This window comes from Pteropus medius, unplaced genomic scaffold (assembly GCF_902729225.1).
Source record: "Pteropus medius unplaced genomic scaffold, Ma_sr-lr_union100, whole genome shotgun sequence".
NCBI classification, from domain to species: Eukaryota; Metazoa; Chordata; class Mammalia; order Chiroptera; family Pteropodidae; genus Pteropus; species Pteropus medius.
Window position 1 is genome coordinate 38879 of NW_024352780.1, and position 7280 is coordinate 46158.

Genomic DNA, 7280 nt, shown 5'->3' on the forward strand with positions numbered 1-7280 from the left:
AATGAGGCCTGACGGCATCTGCTGTTGCCCTGTGGGAGCGCCATGCCGAGACTCCATGCAGTGAAGAAGCCTGAGACAGAAGTGCGTCTGGAGAGAGGGTCAGACAATCCAGCTGATCCGCCAGCTGAGTGCATCTTTCTGAAAACTAATACATTGTTATTCTAATCCCCTAAGTTTTAGGGTGGTGGATTGCTGCAAGAAGATAGGCAAATGAACGAGAAAGTAGTGATGGAAGCACAAAACAATAGATAATTCCAACAGGAAGTGCTACTAAAAGTGCAAAGCAATAGAAAAATGTGACAGAAATTAGCATCGCTCTAACCAAATCCCAAATGAATGGCGTTGTCTTTAGGGCCAGGCAGCAGGTGAATGCGGGGAGGGGTAGAGAGCAGACAGTGCGAGCTGGAAACGTGAGAAGGACGTTGCTCCTGGTGACTAAAGAATGGAGGTGGACGGAGTGACTTTTGCTTGTGGTGACCTGGAAGGTAGAATGTGCACCTAATGAACTTGCTGACCTCACTAAAGTAATTCCCACGTAGAACTACAAAGTAACAATTACCTTCTTCTAACTGCTTGGTAAGATACATAGGAGAGAGATAAAAAAAGATCACAAACTCTAGCAGCTTAAATAACACAAAGTTATTATTTTTATATTTCTGCCAAAAATCCAGAGACAGTAAAAATTGAAACCAAATCAGTCAAATAGTGTTTAGTAAGGGTTAACTGTGCACAGGAGAAGAGCTCACGAGCTGGGAGAATTCAGATCCAGTATCCGCCCAGAGAACACGACGCCACGGCACGGCTTACGAGGCTGCTGTGTCACCTTTACAGTGATTAGTTATTGAAATGGGCGATCGGTTAAAGATGATTACCTTACACCATTTAGGAAGATGACTGAAATTTTTTTATGATTATCAGGAACATTTACAGGAAATAATTAAGTTTTGCTTATGTTCATGAAATAAGCTGGATTTATTTTGCTTTATGCGGCTTGTGCTTTTGTCTGCTTGGGGGATTTTCAGGCCCGATCTCCATTTCATTTTATTCGAGCAGTTCTGTAGGTTCAAAGTCTCACACAGCTCTCAGTCCAGAGCCAGGGCATCAGCAGGGCCATGTCCCTACCCACAGGCCCCAGGGGCAGAACTATGTCCCTGCTCATTCTGGGTGTTTGTAAAATCAAGCTCTTTCCGGTTGTAAGGCTGAACCCCCACTTCCTCGATGCTGTGAGCTGAGAGGTGTCCCCAGCTTCAGAAGCCACCCTCACCCCTCGCTCCCCTCCCTCAGTCTTCAAAGACGGCAGTGGTCACATGAGTCCTTCTCGCACTTTGACTGTCTCTAGCCACAGCCAGGGAGGTTCTCAGCTTCTGAAGAGGAGCGTGGGCGGGTTTGGCCCACCTGGAGAAACCACACCCTCATCACATCTGGTGAGTCCCTTCTGCCGTGCAGGGTGGAATGCTCACTGGTTTCAGGGGTGATCATGTGGACATCTTCATGGAGCGTTACATTGCCCACAGCAGAAATGAATTAAAGAAGGAATTTACAGGTTACAACAGAATTTAGAGGAAATATAGAGGACTCAGGACAGTATTTAATGTAAGAAATAGTCTCAGGATACAATTCAAATCAAGAGGATGACTGTAAAACCCCTGGTTAAGATACCGGAAGGATTCCAGGCAGTGACTTAGAGACTTCCTCTGACAGACAAAGTGGTAAAGGCTTCTAAGAAACTGAAGGGCCTCGAATGTAGTGTCGACTTGGATTAAAAGGAATAGAGACAGTTCAAAAAAAAAAACAAAAACCGCCTCTGGGCTTTCAGCCTTCTGTGGGGTGGGAAAGCTACTTAGCTGCAGACAGGAGCCATAGCTTCTGGAAAAGAAAGAACTCCAAGAACCAAGGAGAGCAATAGACCAGGAAACATGGGGGCGGAGCTTGCTGTAATAAAGGAGCTCTGCCTGGCCCTAGGGTCAAGGGAGCTGGTGACATGCCCAGGTGGATTTCAGGACCCTGTGGTTCAGTGCATGCAGTAAACCTTCCATTCTGAAAGCAATACCTCCTTCCCCTCACCTTATGAAGTGGGAGTGTTTGTCGCTGTCTCACAGGCTGGGTGGCTGAGAATGAGGAGGGCACACTGTTTGTCTTCCTAGTTCACAGCGCTCTAAATCCACAAGTGCTGTGCCCCAGGAGCTGAACCTGGGGAATCATGCCCGAGGAGTTTTGTCTGCACCTGGACTTTCGGCAACGAGATACACAGAGATGACTTTGGTGATTAAACGGACTTTGGCGTCTTGGGAATGCCTATGAGGGGATGTGAACTGTCGTGGCCAGAGGACGGACTATGGTGGACGCTGCAGAACAGCCGCCGAAGGGCCGTGCCTTTCTGTGTTCACACCCCTTGCAGCACGACCTTGCCACTCTCCTCTGAAGAGATGGGGTCCGTTCCTCTAACTGGCCTTGTGACTTCCTTTGACTAACTTTCTTTGGGCAGGAGGCAGGCCGAAGGAGGTGGAAGAATGTGGTGGGAGTGACATTACTTGAGATCCAGAGCTCAGATCTGCATAGGTGCCATAGCTTCCACAGTCACCCTGTGAGTACCAGGTGCATGAGGGAGCCCGGAGTGAAAGACTAGAGAGGTGCCTGGCCATCCCAGCTGTCCCAGCCGAGACCAGCCTTAGCCCACCTGCCAGCCGAGTAAGCCCAGGGAAAGATGACAGAATAACCACTCGATCCATCTGCAGAGTCATGAAAACATGACAAATTTTGTGATCTTAGGCCCTAGGTTTTGGTGTGGTTTGTGACTTAGTAGATAACTGGAACTGTAGCTGTAATAGTTAAGTAAAGAATAAGGTGTACCTCTTACTAGCGCACGCATTATCTGTTTACATTGTGCTATTATTCGCCTGAAGAGAGATGGCAAAGTATAATAATCATAAATGCCTCGAATTGATGAGTATTATTTAACATTTATTGAGTAACCATTAACTACAGTATTATCTTTACACTAAAACGAAGCAATCGTCTAATAAACATTTTTTACTTTGTATACATCTTGACATTGATACAAATACAATCTCAGTATACCTGCTACTTTTATAGCATAGGAAGAGTAATTGCCATTCGCTGTAATACCCTCAAATGAGTTCTAAAGTGGATAGAGAAGCCACATAAAGAAGAAAGGAAAATATTTCATAGAGCTCCTTATTACCTGGACAATAAAGAAACCCCAGATATGGAGATACAATGGAACAATAAAAACACTGGTCGGTCAGATGGCAAAACTGTTGTCTTCATCAAAAAGTCAGGAAATGGTCTTTTTCTGGATAACAGTTTGTTTTGGTGATGTTGTGGGACTGTGTAGACCTTGTTCATGTCTCCTTTTATTCATGTAGTAAATAGTTATCAATGTGCCAGGCACTGTGTTAGATGTTGGAGGTGTCCTAGTGAGTGAGGCAGGTATGGTTTCAGGTCGCACAAAGTCGGCCGGGGGTTAAGGTCTGATGGCTAATGGAAATGTGAATACACTGTGTGACTGTCGTGACAGGATAGGACACGATAGTAATAGGATTTTGTTGATTCTTCTTAGTTTTGTTTTTTTTTTTGTTTTTTGTTTTTCTTTTTAGCTCAGTACCTTCCAGACTACAACTATAAAAACTCCGCTGCTCATTCTGTAAATTGTTCACTTTTGCAGGGAGTACTATATCTTCACTCTTTACTTCCCAGGTTCCAGTAGACCTGTGAATGCCCTTGCATCATATCTTAGGGGACCCTCACATTATATTGTGTCCTGATACTACTGACCCACAAAAGATGATGCACGTCAGAAGACATAATTCTTTGATTTTTCCTTAGGATTTCCATCTGTGGCCTAAATGCACTTTTGGAAGAGTATTTTCAGAGAGCAAAAGGAAGACTCTTCTAACTGTCATATGGGTAGATTCAAATGTCTAAAGCCTGCTTTTCCTCGTGCCCCTTTAGATGGACGGCAGGGACTCCCAGCCTCACTTTTGGTTGTTTTTGACTCTGCTGCCTCACAGGCGTCTGAAGACCAAGACCTGCCTTATTTATCTGTGTAGACACTGTAAACACGTAATAAATGTTGAATGACTCAGAGAAACACTGAAGGAAAATTCACATTTGATACCATGACTATTTTCCTATTGTGTTTTTATCTGGGCATGTTTAAAACTTTGATTTTTAAATCCCTTTAGAAAACTGCTAATAAAGAAAAACAAACAAAAGAAAAAAATTAAATTAACATAGAAAGTGGGACTAGAACTGAGCCTGTTTTTTTTACTCTTTTACATGTGAAAGACCTCAAGAAAACAGTTTCTAATTGTCTTATGTTATTTATAAACTTCATCATTGTTTATGTGTCAGGGACAGTATCATCCAAAAACAAAACTAGAACGGTAACCTGTTTTGTGAAATGAAAAGTTAACCAGAACACATCGTTTCAGTAGGACGCCGTCGCTACGATGCCAAACAGGCATTTAAAAAATTAACAAGGGAAATTAACAAATATTTACTTCCTCTGACGACAGATGTGGGAAAATTTCCTCACTAAAGAAGCAGCCTTCGAGAAAGAACGCTGGCTGCAGGAGAGCGCCGTCTGGAAATCGCTGCAAAGTGGTCAGCGAGGGGCCTCGTCCCGGGGTCGCCGAGTCCGGGGTCGCGCATGTCCCTCCCCGGACGACAGGCGACTCGGGACCTTCTCCTGCGACGCGTCCAGGAAACACTGAGAGAAGGGTGACGCCCTGCGTCCTGCCGACCCCACCCACCCAGCCACTGCGCCCCTCGCTTCCCCCCTCCCCTGTCTCCTCCCCCTGTGCCCTCCCCGCCGAGCCCCTGTCCCCTCCCCTGTCCCGGCCCGCCTTGACTGGCAGTCGGCCTCCGCAACACCGGCCAGAGCCGCAGCGGGGGCGGGGGCGGGAGCGGCAGCCATGGCCGTGGCCGGCGTGGATGAGCGCTCGCCTCAGCTGCCCGCGCCCCAGTCGGGAGGCGTCACCCCCCCGCGCCGCCGCGCTGGCGAGAGAGATGAGGCGGTGCAGACCCCTCGCCGGGCAGGAGCTACCCGCGCTCCGAAGTCCCGAACGCGGCGCGCAGGGCTTGGGGGGGCCGGGAGAGCGCGCGCCCGCCTCGCCCCTTCATCCCGGGCCTTGGCCGGGCGCCGGCCGTGCCGAAGGTCTGGGGGGGCGCTCTCGCATCCTAGGACTGCCCAGGCCCCGGGCCACCCGCCTCCCCAGTCTTGGTGCTCGGCAAGACCCCGACCCGGGCGTCACCCACCATCCTCTCGGCCACCTGGGCACCTAGGCAGGTACGGCCTTGCCACGTCCCGGCCCGGCCCTGACCCAGACCCACCCCTCCCCTGCGCTCCCCGCCGTGGCCGAGCCCGACTTGCCCAAAACCACGCGGAGATGCCGGCCACACCACCAGGCAACGCTTCAGCCCGAGACCTCGCCCTCTGCCCAGAGCCCTCGGCCCTTGGGGCTCGGTCCCGCGGAGCCAGGGACGTGAAAGGCCCCAAGTAGAGAGAGAAAAGAGCCCAGAAGCTGCAGGAGCGCAGGTGGAGGCGAGCGGTGGCGAGGGGTGCATGGCCGTTCATGCAGCCCTGGGGCTCGGGCGGCTGCCCAGGACCCCCGAGGCAGCCTGCCAGGGAATGAGCAGGGACCGCGGGCGTCTAGGGGCACACTGGCTTCAGTGCAGAAAAAAAAGGGGGCGGCAAAAGCCTACAGCACCCGGTATTCCCAGGCGGTCTCCCATCCAAGTACTAACCAGGCCCGACCCTGCTTAGCTTCCGAGATCAGACGAGATCGGGCGCGTTCAGGGTGGTATGGCCGTAGACGCCAGAGGATGTCGCCTGCCGCCCTAAGAGCTCGAGCCTGGCCTCCGGGGCGCCAGAGACGCCTGCGCCTGCAGCGCGACTCCTGCTGGGGGGAGGAGGTTGCCGGGGTTCGGCTGGCAGGTCGGCGGACAGGGAGCGCCAGCCGAGCTAAGGCCCTGCGCGCCTTGGCCGGTTCCCGGCTGTGCAGAGGTCTGGGTGGGCGCTCTCGCATCCTGCGACTGCCCAGGCCCGGGGTAGCCCTTCTCCCCAGTCTTGGCCGCTTGGCAGGACTCCGCCTGGGCGTGGCCCGCCATCCTCTCGGCCACCTGCGCACCTAGGCACCTGCGGCCCGGCTAAGTTCGGGCTCCGTCCCTGACGCAGACGCACTCCTCCCCTGCCCTCCACCCCAAGCCGTGCCCGACCTGCCGAGACACACGCGGAGCCCCCGGTCACACCCCGAGACATCGCTTCGGGCGGACGCAGCCCTCGCCCTGCACCGGGACCAGGGACCCGCCCAGTCCGCTGCCCCTCGCCTTCACATCGACTCTCTCCATCAAGAGAGACAGAGGGACAAAGAAACCAGAGACAGAGCGAGTGACAGCGAGGGAAGGAGAAAGGAGGTCACAGGTCCCCAGGGCGGGAGGCCTAGTGAGAGCCACGCAGGAGGGGACCGGGACGGGGTCGCTGGGGAAGGGGAGGGCCGCGGGAGCTGGCTGCGGTCAGACACAGAGAGACAGTGAGGAGGAAAGGGACAGAGACGGAGAGAGAGACGAGAGAGGAGTGGCCGTGCCTGCCCACAGAGAGCGGGACGGGACACGCAGACGAGTGCACCGACGCACAGAGCCGGACCCCGGCTGTGACCCCGAGAGCCTGCGGCCGCCCTGAAGAGGCCGCTTCCACAGCAGAGGGTGGTCGTGCCGGGGCTGGTCTCGGTCAAGGAGGCGTTTTGTGCTCCGTGCTCAGTGCCCCGGGACAGGCCGGGGGCTCAGGGATGCCGGCAAAGACTTGAGGCCTCAGGAGGGGCGGGGATGGGGGGCGGGGCCGGTTCCGCGTCACGGGGATGCGAGCGCACTCCCAGCGTGTGTCAGAGAGGTGGCCCTTGGGGCTCGGCCTCGCAGAGCCCAGGAAACGAACGTCCCGGAGTGGAGAGAGAATACAGCCTAGGGCTGGCTGTAGGAGAACAGGTGAGGAGGGGCAAGAACGCGGGGCGCCACACCATGCAGGCAGCTCTTGGGCTCGGGCAGCTTCCCGGGAACCCCGAGACAGCGAGCGGGCAAGCGAGCAGGGCCCGGGGGCGTCCAGGGGCACCCTGGCTGGAGGGCGGTAAAGGGAGAGGACTGCAAAAAACTACAGCACCCGGTATCCCAGGCGGTCTCCCATCCAAGTACTAACCAGGCCCGACCCTGCTTAGCTTGGGAGATCACACTAGATCCGGCGCGTTCAGGATGGTATGGCTGTAGAC

At 53.5% G+C, this 7280-nt stretch overlaps 1 non-coding gene and 1 pseudogene across 1 annotated transcript; both read right to left on the bottom strand.

Moving 5' to 3' along the window:
* Positions 1 to 5720: 5720 nt before the first annotated feature.
* Positions 5721 to 5839, bottom strand: LOC120589603 (5S ribosomal RNA). Its single transcript, XR_005649543.1, has one exon. It is a non-coding gene; the product is annotated as a 5S ribosomal RNA (ribosomal RNA).
* Positions 5840 to 7162: 1323 nt separating this feature from the next.
* On the bottom strand, positions 7163 to 7280 carry LOC120589617 (uncharacterized; annotated as a pseudogene).